The sequence below is a fragment of the Phlebotomus papatasi genome, chromosome 3 (assembly GCF_024763615.1).
Source record: "Phlebotomus papatasi isolate M1 chromosome 3, Ppap_2.1, whole genome shotgun sequence".
In the NCBI taxonomy this organism is placed as follows: domain Eukaryota; kingdom Metazoa; phylum Arthropoda; class Insecta; order Diptera; family Psychodidae; genus Phlebotomus; species Phlebotomus papatasi.
This window is the reverse complement of record NC_077224.1, coordinates 80,880,689-80,901,372: the sequence shown is the minus strand read 5'-3', so window position 1 is coordinate 80,901,372 and position 20,684 is coordinate 80,880,689. Positions and strand designations below refer to the sequence as shown.

Below are 20,684 nucleotides of genomic sequence, written 5' to 3'. Positions count from 1 at the left end.
ACTAAAATTAATGTTGAATTTTTAATTTTTAGTACTCATCAATATATGTTGTTTATTACGAATAAGATCTTGAGAAAAATTAATTAAATTAAAGGAAAGGGAATGTAAGGTCAACAAACTAAAATAGAAAAAAATACTCACAATTTTTCATGCATTTCTACGGTTCCCAGAAATACAATCAACCCTGTTAATTAGAAATGATTATGAAAAATCCGCTCTCATATGCTTCATATAATATGCTTAAAAAATTTCTTTATATCCAAAAAATGTGATCAAACAAATTTTACTAGATGGTTTAGCACTGACATGATCTAATTTTTAAAAACTCTTAAACTTTTTTTATTATTATAATATCGCTTAGTAAGGTGAATTACGTATGATGGTAATAAAATTAATATAACTTAGGAGTTCTAAAAAATTAGTACTTGAGTCTACTAACCTGATTTGTAAAGTGTTCTAATTTTGAATTTCTTCAATGCAAAAGGTTTTCTTCAAAGCCATGAAAAACCCACAAACTTTACAAATGTAGAGCCATGTGCTAATATTTTAGTACCCACTATATTTTTTTCAATAGAATATTCCTTATAAAGATTACTAGTACAGAATATTAATATTTGAAAAAAACACAACACCTGATGAAACAAAGCATATTTGACAAGCTTGTTGATTTTATATTATTGCAATTTGTAGGATTTTTTTCCCAAAATTCAACGAAGCGTAACAATTTTTTAAAACTGGCATTAAGCAGTAATGTTCAATTTTTTTAGAACACACAAGATGTTTCAGTACATGTTTCATTTTATAATTTTTTTATTCTAATCCTCAAATTAAACTAAATTACAAATTGAATTAGTACAGCCATGTTCTAATTTATTAGTACCAACAGGTTTTATTCTTAATACAATATCCTTATAAAATACTGAAGTATATGAACATGGACGATAGTTTGTGAGAATACTGAACTATATACCTTATTGGAATTGGATCATAGCCTTTTTATGCAAAGTAAATTGGGATGTACTTTCCTGTAATGTTTTTATGAAATTAATATGAAGATTCATTACATGTCAGATACATGAATTGCTTATGAAGACAAAATAAAAATACTTATGAGTTCTAACAACACATGACCGTACAAGGACAATTCATAATGTTTGGTGGTTTTATAATATTTCGATTTGTAAATTTTTTCTCAAATTTAGACAAAATCAGCGAAACTTTCATTTTTAGTACAACCATGTGCTAATTTTGTTGGAATTCAAACACTTTTTTCTGTGTAATATTTCCTTAAGCCATATATTTGAATTGAATACGAGTTTTAAATGTATTTTCTAAATGAAAAATAATCTAGTTATTGTTTTTAGCACATTACAGTTCTAAAGTAGTTCTGCATTATTGACTTTTCTTTGGGTTGGTTCCTGTCTCGACTCTTTTTCCCAGTTCTCGTCGTCTTCTAAAACCACAGAAATGTCGTGACAGAAATCAACACAATGAAAAATCGATAATGCAAAAGCACTTTAGAACAGTAACACTGAGAAAAAAAGAGGGTGCGATTAACTTTTTTTCCTTGCAACTTTAACACTTTTTAAGTGTAAAAATATATCAACATTTTTTAATGTTAATTTTACACCTTTTTAAGGGTAAAATTAACATGAAAAAGGGTTAATTTAACCCCTAATACACCCAAAAAAAGGTAATATTTACACCGATTTCGGATCAGTAATGCAGGGCAAAATTAACATTTCTGGAATGTTATTTTAACTTTCCCGGATTTCTCTCAGTGAAAGTACTAAAAACATGTTTATTTTTCATATAAACAATAAATTTAAAAAATGTATTCAATTTATACGGCTTATGGAAATATTACACAGAGAAAAAGCTTTTGAGTTCTAACAAAATTAGCACATGACTGTACTAAAAATAGAAGCTCTTGGACAGTAAAGTGCTAAAACATGTTCATTTTTCATTGATATAGCACCATTAATATCGATTTTGCCGATTACATAAGCTGTAGAAATCCGTAAATGCCACAAAGCATCTTGAGAAGGAAGAATCAACAAAACAGAGTGAAAAGCCTCTTCTATGCTGAATTTCACTGTGATAGATTTTTGGAGTTCTAAAGTGGGCGATAACGTGAAATTGTGATATTTCTGTGAAAAAGTTCGCTTCCTGTCTCATCCTCCGAGCATTACACAGTCAGTAAAATTTGATTTTGTGAATTGACTTTGATTCTCTGCGGTTCCTCATACTGTCTACAAAAGCTATTCTGCCCCTTGCTATGTATTGTACGTTTCTTCCGGTGAAGTGGTTTACCCCAAAAGCACAAAAAAAAAGTCTGTTTACCCGCCGTGAACGGAAGTCGCATATTTGTGGCTACGACGGAGATACAGCCAAAGGCTCCCCAAGTCAATCAACAACTTGAGGCACAAATCATCATTCCATTTTCCGATTTTTCCCTTTCCATTCTCACTATTTCATACAAGTTTAGAAAGAAAGCTCTTCAGTTTCCTGAATATGAATCAATTGCTTTTTATCCTTTGATCTTTAGAATTGTACACAGCATTGTCCTGGGAAACAAAAGCTACGGACTAGATTAAGGTATACGTAAGATTCTTAATGTAAGAAAACTACAAAAAAAATGTTTTGTTACTGTTTTATCTCATCTCGTTCTCATTTTGTAGTTATATTTTAAAATCGGACCTGCCGGAGGGGATTTTCAGTCGTTTAAATTGTTAGTATAAGGGGTGCTACTGCGACACTTCACGAAAGTTCGAGCTCAATTGATTAAAATTAAATTCTTTGACTACCACAGGAGTTAGATTACAAAGGATCCCATCTGATATAGTTCATTCTATTGAATACTTTACAGAGGAACTTTTCATTCGTCGGTCTAGTAGAGGCTGAATTTAATTAAGAATCCTTTATCTTGAATTCCGAATACTGACATAGCACTACTTTAACTGGAAGTTTCACTAGAAAAGTTGCAGTTTAAACAGAAAAACAATGGCGCTTCACTTTTTGCGTCTATATCAAAATATTTATCCCCATTTTGCATGTAAAATTTGTGAATTTATTTATAGAATATTCTCACGGAAAGCCATAGTATTTCAGCCGAATTCTTTTTTGCTAATTAATTAAACAATCCCTTCAACGAAGCAAAAGAAAAACTAAATAGAAAAAGCCAGATGACGTTGAATTTCCCATGTAGTATAATTTCTGCTGCATGAAGTTCTCCTTTTGGTAGACATTCGAGGATGAAAAGTTTTCTGAGGGGGTGTTTATATTGAGCGATGAGGACCACTTTTAATCGATTTTAAGCCGAGGAAGCAGGATGGAGTGAAAAACCCAAAAATAAAGTGAAAATCCAGCAAGTCGCAACATCAGGAAAATGCTAAAGCACCACTTTGCTGCCATCACAAAAGCTCACCCACAGGGCAATCAATTTGTGATGTCACACTGTCCACAGCTCGTTATCAACTTTAGTCCGGGTTAAGGTATTCATGTGACAAAATGAACATGAATTTAGCCAGGAAAAAACACACAATGGCAATGGAATAAGGGAAATTAATTGATTGTGATACACAGGTTTCAAATTTAGAAATCGAACAAGCGAAACTAAATAACCATCACATTGCATTGTTGTGTTATTTCTTAAATGAACGCCTTTCCAAATTTTATACCTTTTACTGAATTAAAAAAAAACTCTGTGTTTAATTCTCTACATAAAAAAAATATTTTGCAAAATTATTCGTAAATGTTTGTGAATTCCGATTGGGGACTTACGAAATTCTCGTAAATCATATAACCAACACAGTAAAAAAAATTTACAAGGATAATCGTTGGTTTGCGTTTTTACCACGATTATTCATGTAAAGTTACACAAATTATGTATTTCAACAAAACGTGTAATCTGAAAATGTGTATTTTAATTTTTATGTAATTGTAAACCGTGTAATCAACTGGGAATGATTACACACTTTTGTATATTTTCTTACATATTTCGTGTAAAATTACACAGTTTTCAAATAAAAGGTGTACAAATTACACAGTTTACAGACAAAATGTGTACAATTTACACAAATGTGTATTAGTACACACGATTACATGTTTAATGTAAAATTTACAATGAAAATTATTGTAAAGCAACCAAAAATTTCTTACTGTGCACAAAGAAGTTCGTAAAAGTTTGTACTTTTTCGCAAATATTGTTCGTAATATGATCACTTGACGAGTATTTTATTTTTTGTTTGTCTGGCAAAAATATACGAACAAATGATAAAATTTTACGAACATTTTTTCTGTGTGTTTACTAACATTTACGAATAAACTTTTGTGAAAAAAAGTACAAAGTTTTGCGAACTTGTTTGTGGGTTACACGTTTTACGAGCATTTCATAAGTCCCCAATCGGAATTCACAAATATTTACGAATTATTTTACGAAATATTTTTTTTTGTGTACACAGTAAATAAATGTGTAAAATTTAAGTACTATAATAGTGCGAAATCGACCATTTTAGTTGTTTAATTTAAAGCTGTTTAAAATATGCACAATAGTTTGGTAATTTATTATCAAGTGATTGAAAATTACCACTATTATAGTTAAAAATTTTCAACAACATTGTTTAATTTAAAAATGTGTAAAATTTTAACACTATAATAGTGTGAAATCGGATAAATTAATTATTTAATTGCAATCTGTGTCAAATTTCTCACTTTTATAAGTCAAAAAGAATTTTCAACAATGTTTTGTAATTTAAAACTGTTGAAAAATTCTAAAAATTAACACTATTATAGTATGATAATAGTTTTTCACATTATTATAGTGTGAAAAAATACACAACTTTTTGGTTTTTTTGTCATATGATCAAAAATTGACACTATTTCATTCATAATTTCGTTTGATCATAAATTTTCACTCTATTATAGTGAAGCCTTGTGTATTTCACATTTAAACCAAAGTTGTTGATTTTTTAAACAAAAGTTGTTGAATTATCAGACAAAAGTTGTTGAATTTTTAAACAAAAGTGGTGTAAAAATTGTTGAATTTCCATTTAAGACATATACTTCAGTCGAGATGCTTTTCATGGGGCAAAAGTCATATAGAACATCAAGTATTTATATGCATAATAAGTGTATCATGAAGATCCTAGCATCAGATGTAATTATCTCGCATTAGGGGGGACCCCGAGTACAGGAAAAAACCATTACAAATGTATAAAAAGGCAAAAAAACTAAAATAAACGAAATGAAATTAAAGTTCAACAATTTTTGAGTTTACACACAAAAATTCAATTTTTTTTAAATTCAACAACTTTAAATTAGAAAATTTTAAATTAAATAATTTTAAATTAAATATTTTTTACCAAATTTAACTGTGTTATCACAATTGCACATTAAAATTTTAATATGATTCACATTAATTGTCGCTTGTGAGCGTCCAAATGTGTAGTTTGTGTGTTTGAATCATTTTATATTCAAAATTTGATCTATTTGTTGATAAAAAGGTAGACTTGGCCCGCAAAATTTGATATAAATTGATTTATAGCATTAATGCGAAAAATTAATGCGATTTTCTCTTTAATTTTTTAATGTGAAAAATATTTATGCTTTAGGTAAATTTAAACATATTTTTGGAGGACAAGTCGACTTCTTTATCAATAAATAGAAAAACCCCAAATATTAAGTGACTCAAAGATACAATTAACATATTTGGACGCTCACAAGCGACAATTAATGTGAATCACATTAAAATTTTAATGTGCAAGTGTGATATCGCCGTAACACTATAATAGTGGAGTGAAAGATTACACACTATAATAGTGTTAATTTTTTTACTGTGTATCTTTAAATCATTTTAATGTTTAGGGAGGAATTCTAAGTTATTATGTGAATGTCTTCATAAAAGTTTAGTGTGATTAGTGTTAATTGCAAATTTTGGTCTGAAGATAAAGTTAAGGACCCAAAAAGGGGCACATTAGCTTCCAATCCCTCAACTTTATGATGAGGAGAACAATGAAATGGGATGCGGTGTGAAATTTTGCAAGGATTGCAAGTAACATGATCCAGTTGGAAGTCTTCCAAAATTGAAAGTTGAGCTCTTTGGGAGTTGCAATAAGAAGAAATGTTGAAGAACTTTCGCGTAGAATATATGCAAATAAATCCATCATCTTTTGGACATTGACTTTTCAAGCATTCATATTGGACTATAGCAGTAATTCTGGCAATTTTGAATTTATAACTTTGTAGATTACAATATTATAAGATTATCCTTGTCAGTGGTATCATGGAAAATTTATAAATTAATAATCAAGAAAGTTTGAAGGAAGAAACCATGTTAATGATAAATTCTGAAGTCACACAAATTACTGGTAAACTTTTCCTAATTGCAATACCTGTGAATGTTTGCCAGGGAAACCCTATACTAATGGGCTAAATTAATAACAATCAATTTTCCCTCTTGATATTTTCTGAATAGAGGCGCTTGGAAAATACAGCACCGCCTTCGAGGGCTTTCGCACTCAATGTGAAATAATTCATTTTCCCAAGATGCAAAGCTCCACAAATTGCACCCCAAACGACGCTCTTCGGAGCAATTAAATGGAAATATTGAATTTGTCACTCAATTTGAATCACATTCTGCATATTAATTCATTGGAGAAACAATAACATCTCATCAAAGTCACGAAACTTTTCCACAATTCCCAAAATTTTCCTGAAAAACATTCAATAGCAGAGACGAATTGTTAGAAATTTCAATCAAACCTTATAAGACACACACTGCACAAATCCAACTTGTATGTCATTTAATTAAATTCATGCTGAGCTTTTGGTAATTTTCAATTAAGTCTACGTAATATAAGCTCAACTATAGAGTAACTTTGGGGGGAACCAGTGACGCCAGAGTGTTCAATTTTTTTTCCCTCTTGAATACCCATTTGGAAGGATTTGTTGCTAAATTTTATGGCAATACAGGTAAATGGGTGAGCTTTTGTACTTCTAAAACCGCGCTTTAACCATAAAAATTCATACCTTCTGTAAGCTGTGGAATTTACTGTTTATTCTTTTCTCCTGATTTGATGCGTGTGAAGAGTTCTTGCACGTTTTTCATTGATTTTTTATAGCGTCTTCGGCGAGATTTTCACGATTGGTGTCAAGGGGAAAGAGTGATTGGCAAGAGAAACTTTTATATGGAATGTTCTGAAATTAAAATCTAATATGGGAGAATTTTCAATTTCTACGTTCATAGAATTTGGAGAATGTTTCTCCCTTTTGTCATTTCTGTAGCCAATTCACGGAAAATGGACGAATTTAATGTTACACGAATCATGTTCGCTGTTGCGGTTAACATATCATATAAATGTAATATTCTCTCAAATATTACTCAAATAGCAATTTTACGAAATTCTATCTCTCTTTTATGCACTTTTTTTCCCCATGGAATTTTATATTTGGTCAGTGGTTTTAGTTGAGAAGCTTCCGCATAAGCTTTCGAATTGTTATTGCAGTTTCCAAAAATTAAGTAAATATTTTCTATTACATTAAATTCAAATTCAGCTCCATATGAGTTTATCATGTGTGAAAACAAAGTAAAGAAGGTATTTTTATGAAATGAAAATCCTTTTGAAAATATTATCGACCTTTGGAGAAATCTGAAGCTATTGAATGTGTAAACATATTCTCATGTTACCCCAAAGGGGGCGGGTTATATCAATATGCCAAATAAATCTATATTGTAGGTCATCAAATTTGAATAAAATACTAATATTGACTTATTACTCTCCACTCAGAAAACACGTAAGTCATCTAAGGAACTGAATTCTTACTCCCAATAAGAAGGTATTGGGGCGTTGCTTAAAATTATTCTTAGGAGTGGCTTACACAAGACGTCCAAGAGGCCAAACACAAGCAAGTGAAAAGAAAATGTTAAAATAATGTACAAGTATCAGGCTACTCTCGCTTCGAAATACTAATATAAGACAAATGTTTAGAGATATTGACCATGAGTCTTCGATGACCCCCCTGTCCTTACAATATTTACCCACAAGTACTAAATTAATAATAATAATAATAATAATAATAATAATAATAATAATAATAATAATAATAATAATAATACTGGTACAAAATTCCATGAAGGAACAAGGCCTTCCCGCAAGGGGATTTCTAGACATGCATTATTATTTTTTCTTGTACGGGATGAGGTTGTCAGTCTCATGCCCGTGGAATCAAGTGCAGTGAAGGTCACTGTCTGCAATCCGAACACCTTTAATGCCAGAAAATTTCCTGGTAACCTAAAGGGGATTCGAACCCGGGACACTTGCATCACATAGCGAGTGCTCTACCATTTGAGCCATTGAGTGCCCACAAGTACTTTACGAAATTTAAATACTACAGACGACAATAAGTTAGTCGTAAGAAAATCAGTGATAAGTCCAAATAAGCATATGGTAGCTAAAATTCTTTATAGGAGACCTCGCAATATGTGCAACTCGACGTGATTCTGTACTCCTAAAGTCTAACTCATAGCCAAATTTGTACGCATTCTAAGTTGTAAACACCCCGAGTTGCACACATTTCGAGGTCACCTGTAACCCAAGCGGCATTTGATATCCAAATAATGTATATCACAAATGTAACCAACATATTTTCAACGTAATCAAGCTACTTCTAAAAAAAAGGGACAGATAATCCTAACCGGCTTATGTAGGTGAGATTCTTAACGTGAGCTAACTCGGAGTGCATGCAAATTCGATTTAGAGCTGAAGTTGGGAGACGCCATTCAGTTATCTTGAATAAAATTCGTGAAATTATACAAATTTTGTATTTAAACCAAAATATCAAGGATTTGGATGAACTGACACAAAAGTGATATATGGGTGAAATGTAGACCAGAATGTTCTCTATAATTTTCTCATAGAACATGATCTCATCGATTACTCAGAAGCCAAGATAAGCGAGGTTTTTTGTTTCTTAACTCATTTTTTCATCCAGAGTTCCCCAAGTAGTCATTTGTTGAACTTCAACTATATCAAAGAATTGTTGTATTTTGCGGGACTTTCCATTTAAACCCCTATTTTAAGTGTCTTGGTGGAGTAGAGGCAGTCAAATTGGCATCTGAGTGATTTCAAAGCGTTATTATAGGAAAAATCAATTTTTTCACACTTAAACGGCAAAATCGGAGTGATAGCGTAGTCTGATCGGAAAATGATGTATGGACGAAATGTAGAGACAAATGTGCTCTACAATTATGTCGAAGTAATCATCAAAATCGGTTCAGCGACAGTCGAGATAATTGAGGTTATGTGATATTGAAATTGGTTTTTCGACTGTGGCGCCCCTGGTGTTGGTCCCACGAAGTTCAAATATTCTAGAAAGTTGTAGCATTTGGTGAGATCTTTCGTTTAAGCCCTCATTCATCAAAATCGGTCACATAGAACCGGAGATATGATTTTTTGAATGTTGTGAAATTTGACCCCTCATATCTCCGGTTCTATTGAAACCACAGCGCGCATACGCACCATTTTGGAAACGTCCTAGACTGGACTACAACATACTAAAATTTCATTAACTTGCACAATGCCGTTTTTGAGAAAAGTGACTTTGAATTTCGATGAATTTTGACGCTATCACAGCGCCACCTATGCTGACTTTTTGAACTTCCATCTGAAAGTGCTCATCGAGACGAAACCAAAAAGGTAAAATTTAGGCCGCTATGTTAATTAGAACCGGAGATAGAGGCCGGTCAATGTTCGAACTTTGACCCTTTATAGCTCGGGTCAGGGATTATGGATCGACTTAAGGTTTTTTTTGTTTGATAGGTATAATCAACGGCTACAACATACTAAAATTTCAGCCCGATTGCATAAGGAATTTTTGAGTTATTTAACTTTTAAGATTTAAAAATTTTCTTTTTAAAAAAAGCGCCCCTAGCGGTGGTTTTATGAACTTGCGATGTTAGAAGGGGAAGTGGCATTTCACGAGAGCTTTCCAAAAAGCCCTCACTTTTTAAATTCTGACAATTAGAACCGGAGTTATGGCCATTTTAAGAAATTTTTTCTGGACCCTTATAGCTCGGGTCAGGGGGGTCGGGGGACCTTAAGTTTGGTACTGATGGAAAGCTCTAAGGCCCAGCTATAACATACTAAAATTTGAGCCCGCTCGATGCCATAGGGGCGGAGCTATTGAGAAAACAAAAAAAGGGGGGTCTTCAAAATGGCGGAAGGAGGGGTGGGGGGTGGGGGGTCAATGCACCAAGTTGCAATTTTCATACGATATTTAACCTTTGCCGAAAACCGCAAGTCGATATCTTTTTTAGTTTAGGAGCTATTAAGCTCCAAAGAGCGGCCGGACGGCCGGCCGGCCGGCCGGGAACGTAACTTAGCCCCCCATATATTCGTGATCAGGAAGTGGCGAAACACATTTTGGCCAAGTTTGAGCGCGATCGGACGACATGAAATTTTGTTAGGATTATAGTAGGTGAGATTGTTAAGAATCTCACCTAATATTACGTATGAATTGAACATGATGGAAGTATATTAACCCTTTAAGGACGATTGGAACACCGGTGTCCCATAAGGAAAATAATTTTTCCTGACTACCTAAAATTATTTTTTCTTTATGTTTTACGTTTTTGCAAAGTAGAAGGTTGAAGGAATATAGGATGTTTTTTGCAAGTCTCCAGCTTTTTGCTTTATAGTAAATTTTCAAGCTCAAAAATGACGAATTTTTAAATTCTCATAATGAAACTTAATTTTAATTATTTTTTATACTTCCAATTTTTTTTAAGCAAAACCCTTTTGAGAATTAAAACTACAATACTCAAACACAATATTTTTCAACAGAGTGGAAATTATCATTCATTGGCATTATCAGAAAAATTACTTAAATTTTTGGGCTATTTTTGCTCCTATCGCTCATGGAGGAAAAGAATACACCGAAAAAGACTCTTTTAGATTTTTTAGGTTAGATGCAAGACCTTTTACTGATTTTGTTTATCGGTATCATTTTTATTGCTGATTTTCGGTTCGCTAAAACTGTCTCGTCGTTAAAGGGTTAACTGAAAATTATAGGCGATACATACCAGAAAAATACCTTAACTAAAAATTGTACAAAAAATATCAGTTATTTTCTATTAATATGAATAATGCATTTTATTTGATAAATTTCAGTTAATATATTGATATTTCTTCTTAAAATTACGACTAAATGTTTTCAAATTCATAAACAAGTCATAGGGTAAATTAAGCTAATTCAAAACCTGCTCCAAATGGAAAGTTTTCACTACTCCAAATGGAAACGTCAATCTTCTTATAATAAATACAGTACTAAATTATATTATTTATATATTTTCTATACCACAGACAGTTTCATTATTTAGTTAATTTTGCTCCAAATAAAGCGAAAATCCATTCATATTCACAAATTTTAATTTGTTAATTTCTCAGAAAAATTAACAGTGCACCTTTTCACCATTGAATTTTTCATAGATCGACCATGTTTTCCAATGAAAAACACAATGAGGTGATTGTTGTTTATTCGTTTTGTTTAACATTTATGTCATATTTCTGGATAATTTTTGTTAAATTAACTGCTAATCTTTATTGTTAACGGTACGTGAAGTTTTCAAATGAAATAATTACCTATTTCGTGAACAAAAAGGGTTTTTCTAAAGTGCCTGCAGATGCTTCAATAGGAAACCCCGGAAATATGATTTTTTTGGAGAGATTTTCTTATTGTTTTTAGATGGAAAAGGAGAAAAGCCCAGAAATAAGAACAAATCCTGCACTCAGGAGTAAGCCAACAAGGTTTTGGAAGCCTTTAGTCGCGGTTTCACTTACACTGTTTGTCTCCAATTAGAAACTTTCCCTTGTCTCCATTTGGATTAATATGTTTCCAATAGAAGCATTTTACATTCGCGTATTTTTCTTGTATTTGAAGAGTTTTCAAATTATATTTAAAGAATTTTCTCTAAACAGTAACATTCTAGAAGAGTCAAGGAGCAAATTTATGTAATTCTCTTCAGAAAAAATATGAACTTATTGTGTTGAATCTCCTGTCTAAGTTAAAGCGTCTGGAAAAGGTTTTGAATTAAGACATTTACCCTATTCGACATCGAATTTTCGAAAATCGTGTTCCAAAATATTGGAGTCAAGGAGTGGACAAAATATTGGAGTCTTTGAGCGGTCCAATGACATTTTGGGTATTATTTCGGACACTCTGATTCTCTTGGTTCCTTGCCTCTCTGGAACTCTTCAAGGCTTTTCTCACATCATATCGTTCGTAGAGACAATACTTTTCTCTGTTTTTTTGTGCATTGTAAAACGATTTATGGAAAAAATATTTTTATTGAATTTTGAGACACAAGGGAAGTGGCCAAAATTGCAAACTGTCCGGAATTGCAAACTGACCGAAATTTGGCGCAGTTTCCGTATAAGAATTTGATCAGTATCCCCTTCCAAATAACCCCTTCCCTTGAGCCATTCTGTCTGAATTTTTGCAGAGTATATATTAGACATATTTAAAATTAAAGACATAAAAACTGAGAACATGAATATTTAATCCAAGTCAAATCGCTGCCTTTTCTGAGTTAAAACTTTAAAAGCATTGCAGCTTTAATCGATTAGAAAACACAACAGAATTAAAGTACTTTATGGGATTAAATAATTAATTACCCGTAGCTGTTATATAGTGATTTAATGCAATAAAATACTAAATGTTCAATAATAAGTTAGAGATTAAAAAAAAATAAAGTTAATTTCTGAGAAAATATTCACACTGAATCTAATTCCGGAATTTAGTAAGGAGTTTTTGTACAATGCTCTACTTAATCTTGGAAAAGCTAATTAAATTTCAAATAAGGTAAACTTAAGCACAGTATTAATTTGTAGGGGAAGGTGGCCAACCTGCGAATTTCGTAAGCCTTTATTTATTTTTTTTCTTTTCTCAAAAACAAAAATTCTCTTCAATTAATAGATTATAATAAAATTAGATTTATAGCAAATAAAAAATAAACAATAGCAATATTTAAAAGCTGAGTGTTTTAGAAAGCTCTCATTGAGTACTATAACCCTTGTGTCATCCCAATTTCATTCCGATTTAATCGAAGGTCCGATTAGGGCAGAATCACATTGATAATAAAATGCTCGCCGTAGCCTCACCGTATTTCGTTAATTTATGCATTTTCATTGCAATACTTACGCAAATTCTCGATTACCGTATTACATTATCTCATACTCGGTGGCACTAGGTAAAAATAAAATAAGAAAATTGAAGAAATAAAACGAAAATTCGATAAACGGTGAGCAAAAAAAACTGTTAGAGAAATTAATCATACGGTTTTATTTTGCTTACCTTTTATCGCATTTTCGTTTTATTTCCTCAATTTTCTTATATTATTTTCACCTAGAGCCACCAAATATGAGATAAGGTAATACAGTAATCGAGATTTTGATTAAGAATTTGCAATGAAAATGCGTAAATTAACGAAATACGGTGAGCATTATACTGTCAATGTGATTCTGCCCTTAATCGAAAAATCGATTTTCGAAATTCCGATTTCGAATATTTCAAAAACTAGACAATGCTTTTTCTTAAAATTTTAATAAGTTGTAGCTGAGGTCAAGACCTTTCTAACGGTGGATCCCACTCCTCCTTCGATGTTCCCTGACCCGAACTATAATCAAAATGTCTTGGCCGGACTGCATTTTCGGTGTTCATAAAGCAATTTCGATGAAATTTAATCTCGATGAGTATCTAAAATCGAGACCTTTCTAATGGTGGATCCCATCGGTCCCTACTCCAACTCACTGTACCCCGACCCTTATGCCCTAGACACACTTACGACTTAAGCCAAGAGACGACTTAGTAGAAAATGATGGAAATGTAGTTTAACTATTATTTTTAATATAATTACGCTAAGCCGTCTCTAGGCTAATCCTCAGGTCTGTCAAGGCCCTTACTATATCCATATGGACCGGACTCTATCTCTAATGTTTATTAACCGATTTCAATGATTTTTTTTATTTCGTTGGCTTTTCCAGTTCAGACTGTTTAAAATCGAAAATGACCAGTGATAAGCCCATATAAGCTTATAGTAGCTGAGATTCTTTACAGGTGATTTCAATATTGCCATAGATAGGCCAGATTCGTTAAAGGAATTTCGGAAAAATATGAAGTACTCGGAGCCAGAGCATGTGCGAAGCCTGAAGGCCCTCCCCTACCCTTCTACACTTTTGTATGTAATGATTTTGAAATATACAACCAGTAAAAGTTCTTTCCTTCATTTTTCCATGAAGGAAAAAAATCGGCGCTAAGACGGCGGTGGTCCTACTAGAGATCGGATCAATACAGAGGTGACAACAAGAATGACAATAAATTAAATCTAAATCATGTCAACCAAGTCGACTTTTTGTCTGTTTTTAAGCAGTTCTTTTCTGCCAATTTCTATTAAGAAATTAGAGATTGATCCCAACAGTGTTCTAATAAAAATAAATGAATTTTCCCATCGTAGTTCACAAGAGTTGTAGGGCTAACAAATTAATCATCTTTCTCATAAATTCTACAGCTTAACGCGCCTTTCCCCAGTGTTATTCACTTGCCTTGGGGAAACACGTGAAAAATGAAAAGAATGGCAACAATTGTGCAATTCACTCACCATTCATTGAGGTATATTCCGCAGGAAAATGATTGACATGGTACAAATACTCTGCCCAATTGTGGCACTTTTGTATGAGGATGACAAAACCGGGGAATGTCTCAATGGTATTTTATTCAGGTTCAGGTATTCCTCACAGTTAAACTATGTATGGTGAATCCCCAATGAAAATGTTGTTTTTTTTTGGATTGGGAGTAGGGATCCTTTCCCCGTGAAATTTCACTCACTTGTCAAAAGCACAGAGCCACACCGAATAAAAAAAGCGTACCGCTGTCTAGTTTTATTTTCTAACCCGCAACATATAAATTGATGCAAAAGTGTTTAAGAGCTCCCGTGGGGAGCTGGTGATAGCGACGTGTGGGAAAGCACGACCTTTGCGGAGGAGCTTTTAGCAATCACGTGCGCTGCTCTGGCGCAGCTTTTACAGAACGTCGAACGGAGCTTTTTGGGGGAAATCCGATCTCGGCCGTGGCACGGGTTCAACTGAGGCGCCGTCGCTCGACTTTGACGCCGTTTGCCGGGAGTGAATTAGAATTTTGAATTTGCACCGGGATGATGGGATGCGCAGTGCGGGGGGTTCAGTCAGCATGTGCTGCATCTCAGCTCCCCAGAGGAATTTTCTTGGATACCGCAGCACACGTTCACGCAGATTTGATTTCGTCATAGATTTGAGATTTACCCGATTTATCCATGTAACTCTCGCCACCGTGAAAGAGAAACCAGAGAGAAATTCAGTCGTTTTAGAGTTGAAGGGGTTGAAGTTCGTGGAATAAGATTTATCAGCTGATTTCCCAGGGAGGTTGTAGAGCAACTGATAACATATTCTCGCTCCCATACAATTGCAATATCGAAAGGAATTTGCCTGTCAAACTCCCAAGAGAAAACTATAATACATTTTCAAAGTGTTTCAAGACATTCCTCAAACCAAAGTTTTGAATGAAGGAATGTGGAGTTCTGGGAAAGTTATTCCCTACACGAAATTTTGTGTTTAGCAAATTTAATACAGCAATTTCTAACCGAGAGAACCTAAGGAGGAGCATCTTAAAAAGAAAACTGTTGCTTCAGCTTAATGGCACTTAATATGCTCTTGGGTGTGATATAAAAATGATAAATTTAAAGTTAGTGATAAGGCTGGATATACTTATTTCAAGTGAGATTCTTAATGAAAATCAATATGAAACACAAGCAAATAGCAGATTCGATTTAAAGTTGAAGTTGGAAGACGAAATGTTCTAGTTATCCTGATTTTTTTTTATGAAATATATTTATTTTTTCGGAAAAAATACTTTCTTAGAAAAATATAGGTTCAGATATTCTATAGAATTTTATCACGGGTTTTGTTTGAATTTTTACTTACTGTTAAGACTTTTTATAGAATTTACCTAGGCCAACATTTCCTACTTCCTTATACGAAAATACCGTTGAATCAATCCCAATATCGCATTTTCAAGGTCAAAGGTTAAAAAGCTCTCGAGACCGTATTTATCAACCGAAGGCAGTTATGTTTGAACTTGTTATAAAAGTCTTAGAATTTCCAACAATTTTTAATCAGTTGAATTTGGTTATGAACGGATACTGAACTGGTCATGAACCAATAAGTAATTTTTGAATTACTATACAATCCATTTGACCCATTCATTGACCCTATACAACATTTACAGATATTTGATGTCTGTTACGAATGCTATTAGAAGTATTTTAAATATAGAACACCCAGGCTGTGACAACCGATTTATGTAAATGGTTAAAACATTAAAAATATTTAATAATTAATTAATAATAAAAATGACAATTAATAACAATAATAATTTATTCAATCTCGCATAATCCCATTTACCATGTATCCGCCGCCCTCTCAGTGTTAGTAACTAGTCTCTGAAACCAAAAGTCACGTCGATTCGAAAGACTTATTCACCAAATAATAATTGATTTCGAACTAGCGTAAAGGTACAGAGATGTAGAGTGAAGTCTAAAGTTTATAAAAGTAAAAGTATAATAATTATTATTATAAAAGTATTATAATTATTAATTATTTAACAAAAAGAAGCTTAAGAGATCAAAAAAATTTAATAACGTCGTTTTAGAAACAAATATTTAGATAATTAGAACCAAAAGGGACAGATAATCCTAACCGGCTTATGTAGGTGAGATTCTTAACGTGAGCTAACTCGGAGTGCATGCAAATTCGATTTAGAGCTGAAGTTGGGAGACGCCATTCAGTTATCTTGAATCAAATTCGTGAAATTATACAAATTTTGTATTTAAACCAAAATATCAAGGATTTGGATGAACTGGCACAAAAGTAATATATGGGTGAAATGTAGACCAGAATGTTCTCTATAATTTTCCCATAGAACATGATCTCATCGATTACTCAGAAGCCAAGATAAGCGAGGTTTTTTGTTTCTTAACTCGTTTTTTCATCCAGAGTTCCCCAAGTAGTCATTTGTTGAACTTTAACTATATCAAAGAATTGTTGTCTTTTGTGGGACTTTCCATTTAAAACCATATTTTAAGTGTCTTGGTGGAGTAGAGGCAGTCAAATTGGCATCTGAGTGATTTTAAAGCGCTATTATGGGAAAAATCAATTTTTTCACGCTTAAACGGAAAAATCGGAGTGATAGCGTAGTCTGATCGGAAAATGATGTATGAACGAAATATAGAGACAAATGTCCTCTACAATTATGTCGAAGTAATCATCAAAATCGGTTTAGCGACAGTCGAGATAATTGAGGTTATGTGATATTGAAATTGGTTTTTCGACTGTGGCGCCCCTGGTGTTGGTCCCACGAAGTTCAAATATTTTAGAAAGTTGTAGTATTTGGTGAGATCTTTCGTTTGAGCCCTCATTCATCAAAATCGGTCACATAGAACCGGAGATATGATTTTTTGAATTTTGTGAACTTTGACCCCTCATATCTCCGGTTCTGTTTTAACCACAGCGCACATACGCACCATTTTGGAAACGTCCTAGACTGGACTACAACATACTAAAATTTCATTAACTTGCACAATGCCGTTTTTGAGAAAAGTGACTTTGAATTTCGATGAATTTTGACGCTATCACAGCGCCACCTATGGTGACTTTTTGAACTTCCATCTGAAAGTGCTCATCGAGACGAAACCAAAAAGGTAAAATTTAGGTCGCTATGTTAATTAGAACCGGAGCTAGAGGCCGGTCAATGTTCGAACTTTGACCCCTTATAGCTCGGGTCAGGGGTTATGGATCGACTTAAGGTTTTTTTTGTTTGATAGGTATAATCAACGGCTACAACATACTAAATTTTCAGCCCGATGCACAATGGAATTTTTGAGTTATTTAACTTATAAGATTTAAAAATTTTCTTTTTAAAAATAGCGCCCCTAGCGGTGGTTTTATGAACTTGCGATGTTAAAAGGGGAGGTGGCATTTCACGAGAGCTTTCCAAAAAGCCCTCACTTTTTAAATTCTGACAATTAGAACCGGAGTTATGGCCATTTTAAGAAATTTTTTTTAGACCCTTATAGCTCGGGTCAGGGGGGTCGGGGGACCTTAAGTTTGGTATTGATGGAAAGCTCTAAGGCCCAGCTATAACATACTAAAATTTAAGCCCGCTCGATTCCATAGGGGCGGAACTATTGAGAAAACAAAAAAAGGGGGGTCTTCAAAATGGCGGAAGGAGGGGTGGGGGGTGGGGGGTCAATGCACCAAGTTGCAATTTTCACCCGATATATAACCTTTGCCGAAAACCGCAAGTCGATATCTTTTTTAGTTTAGGAGCTATTAAGCTCCAAAGAGCGGCCGGACGGCCGGCCGGCCGGTAACGTAACTTAGCCCCCCATATATTCGTGATCAGGAAGTGCTGAAACACATTTTGGCCAAGTTTGAGGTCGATCGGACGACATGAAATTTTGTTAGGATTATAGTAGGTGAGATTGTTAAGAATCTCACCTAATAATGGCCAATTTTAAGGTTTTTATGACCAATGTAAACAGCTCAAGTTAGAGGACTTGTAGGTAATAATTTTGACATTATTGAACACTACCCAAAAAACAAAATAGCTACCTTATAGAACCGAGTATTAGACAAGTCTTTTAGTGCACTTTTAAAAGACTTAAAGTGAGAATTTTCCGTTGAAATTCCTGTAGAAGTTCTTAAGATCTCATAGTAATCTCAGTGATAGAATCAAGAGCGTTATAAGCAAATAAAAAGATTTTTGGTTCTATAATGCCTTACTTGGGGAATTCTACAAGACTATATAAGGAAAAATTGCTTCTCGGTTACATTGCTCAAATACTGATATTTAAGCCCTGCTTATGCTCTTTAGACGGTCTTTAGTCGTAAGGTTTAACCTATAATGCTTTAGCTTGTCGAACTTCTCGTCTTTCAAGTTTTTGAAGAAAATTTTAACTTAGGACTGGCTATTAAGCTTAAATGATCTATTACCTTCATTTTAAAAAGCTACTAAAAGTGCTTGTTTCTCGGTATTACCAGACCTTCGGGAACTGATCTAAGTTTCAATTAAGTAATTTTAGTAATTTGGTAGCTCCAGTATTCAGTATAAGTCTACTTAAAAGCTTATTTTTGGTAAAAGGCCCTAGAAAATTTCTTTCTGTCTTTCTTTACCGTAAAAAAAATAAAATGAGGAAAAATTGTTAAAGGAAAGTATTCGAAAATCTTAATGTATTCAATATGAAATCAACTAATGGCTTAGGTTATGTCCTCTTGTAAGGGGAATACTCAATTAATTAACCCATAAAGTCTAATGCCATAAACAGACTTACGGCTTAAGCCAGGAGAAGGCTTAATGGGAAAACGACGGGAATATAACCTAATCATTATTATGATTCTAATTACATTAATTCGTCTGCCTAGGTCTTCCTTGTACATAAGGTTACAAATAGACTCAGACTGACCCTCAAGGACATTTCACCCACAAAATTCGACAATAAAGATCTATCCCAAACTGTCATTCATAAAGGCTTGTGCCCTAGACAGACTTACAAATTAAGCCGAGAGAAGTGTTAGGCTTGGCGTTATAACCAAAATAGGTTACATTTCCATCGGTTTCTGAATAAGCCGTCTTTCGGTTTAAGCAGAGAAAGGGCTAAGTTTATGAGAAGCTGATTGGAATTTAGTCAAATCATTATTTTGATTATAATTACGTTAAGCCGTCTCTTGGGTTAAGTCGTAAGTGTATCTAGGGCTTTAGGATCATCGACCAGAGGTCCTTTACATAAATTTATGGTACCTACGTGAGTCTGGATCCACGTGAGTCTATTTTAGTCCTAAGAGATAAAGTTCTATTGAAACCAGTCTCTAAATCCAAACTCGAAGTTTTAAAAGTCTAATAAAGCTTTATGATTTTTGGTAGTTTGATAATATAAATCGGCAATACAAAGAACTTTTGAGAAGAATAACTCTAAATAAAGATTATATTCCCCCACTTCAACAAAAACTAATTATAATAATCATATTTTATCCATTTGTCCATTGATTGACAAACTTGTGTATGTAATTCGATTTAGGATTAATTGAGCCTTTCGGAGTTTCCTGCAAAACCACTAATTATAATATCGGCCATGTCCATCGGTCATTAATTGTCTACTCGTCCTTATGATGATCATTATGGCATTGAATGGCTCAATTAGCCTTATCGTCAAGAAGGATAATCCAATCTTATCTCCATTCAACTCTACTAGAATCTCTTGAGCTTTCCACTCGAACCTCTCAATTTTCTTCTTGTTATCTCACCTTCTGCGCTTTCGCTCTCCCTCTCTCTCGGAAATCCCAATAATTTTCCTGAATCTTGTAAACCAATACTTAAAAAGGGATTGGTGAATGTGTGCGAGATTTTCGGGAAGGAAATTCCCTTGTCGGAAAAGTACGGAAGCGACCCACTCGCATGCTTCCACTCAGAAAATCCATAATAAACTCTTCTCTCGAAGGGGAATGAATGAGCTTCCGGGAAGATTAACTGCTCGATAAGGGGTTATACAAGTTCTATTGCATCATTTGCACATTTCCTCACTCCCTGCTCCACTTATATCA

At 33.5% G+C, this 20,684-nt stretch overlaps 1 protein-coding gene across 1 annotated transcript in view; it reads right to left on the bottom strand.

The window, feature by feature from the left end:
• LOC129806015 (dual specificity calcium/calmodulin-dependent 3',5'-cyclic nucleotide phosphodiesterase 1-like) overlaps positions 1-15,138 on the bottom strand; it is a 455,456-nt gene extending 440,318 nt beyond the window's left edge. The window contains exon 1 of the mRNA XM_055854306.1: positions 14,654-15,138. The gene's annotated coding sequence lies outside the window, so the exon portion shown is untranslated. The remainder of the gene's footprint in view (positions 1-14,653) is intronic.
• Positions 15,139-20,684: the final 5,546 nt, after the last annotated feature.